Source organism: Galleria mellonella, unplaced genomic scaffold (assembly GCF_026898425.1).
Source record: "Galleria mellonella isolate WM207_F2 unplaced genomic scaffold, CSIRO_AGI_GalMel_v1 utg64, whole genome shotgun sequence".
Taxonomy (NCBI): domain Eukaryota; kingdom Metazoa; phylum Arthropoda; class Insecta; order Lepidoptera; family Pyralidae; genus Galleria; species Galleria mellonella.
In genome coordinates, this window is record NW_026442133.1 from 2,754,680 (window position 1) to 2,755,936 (window position 1,257).

Below are 1,257 nucleotides of genomic sequence, written 5' to 3' on the forward strand. Positions count from 1 at the left end.
GTATGAAGAATAATTGTACCAAGTTTCGTTAAAATCCATCGAGTAGTTTTTGTTTCAATGACGAATATACAGACAGACAGAGAGACAGACAAAAATTTTACTGATTGCATTTTTGGCATCAGTATCGATCACTAATTACCCTCTGATAGTTATTTTGGAAATATATTTCATGTATAGAATTGACTTCTTTACAGATTTATTATAAGTATAGACAATGAGTAGTAAAATAATTAGATGACAGATCTGACGATTTTTTTTTCGAAAGTATTTTTTACGCAATATGAAATGGCAAAAAAGTCGATGGTCCACCTTATATAAAGTGGTAACGATCGTCTATAAACATGAACAGTACCATGGGTATCACAGATTACATTCTAGTGGCCATGGTGCCTCTCATGCATTAATCATGTATTTTAAGAATAAACCAGGATTTTATAGTACAGATTTCGCTCTTCTACAGTAACAGTGTATTATAATTGTAAATACATTTTATTATTTGTTAAATGGCCACTGCTGAACATAGGCCTCACCCATACAGAGGGGCTTTTTCAGTTGTCGTCATACTTGGCAGGTGGTTTGGCAGCAGCAGTTAAGCTTTTGTGATGTTTTAAGACGGTCGCTGCCGCCCATTCTTAAGTAAACATGTTGAACGCTCCATGATTTTGTGTGTCATCGTTGCGCAAGGGCCATGCTAATCTTCTGTGTATTGTTCCAATTTTTGTATATGTACTGCCGAAGCAAGTACATAAATTTTACTAGATATTAATTGAATATTTTATATCGATACTACTACAACCCTAATACTAGAACGTGACTGTAAGTACAAGATTGGTCGCCGGGTCGGTAATACGATAGACGAAATTAAGTATGTTCTAGTCTAGCAAAATGGAACCAATTGCAATGGTCGATAATTAGAACGGACAAATGTTGTGATTTATATATATATTGTAGGTATGTTCATTAGGATTACTCTAATTATGCAAGTGTGAATTGGAGAAATATGGTTACAATATAAAGATCAAATTGTTGTCTAATTAAGAAATTTCGAAGGCGTCTGCTGCTGCACCTTCTATGAGGTGCTCGTACTGGGGCTAATGTTCTTATGAGTAGAGTCACTATTTTACTAGAAATATGTCTCGAAATTAACAATTATTACAATGTAGTATAACTTAAGATTATTACGCAAAAAAACAATTTTCCTCATGACATAAAAAGTAAGAAAGTAACATGGAGTGAAAGCTATTTCGTTTAAAAAAG

General features: G+C 33.7%; 1 non-coding gene across 1 annotated transcript; it reads right to left on the minus strand.

Moving 5' to 3' along the window:
• Nucleotides 1-638: 638 nt before the first annotated feature.
• LOC113514051 (U6 spliceosomal RNA) lies at nt 639-745 on the minus strand. The gene has a single exon (XR_003402174.1). It is a non-coding gene; the product is annotated as a U6 spliceosomal RNA (small nuclear RNA).
• Between the last annotated feature and the right edge of the window lie 512 nt (nt 746-1,257).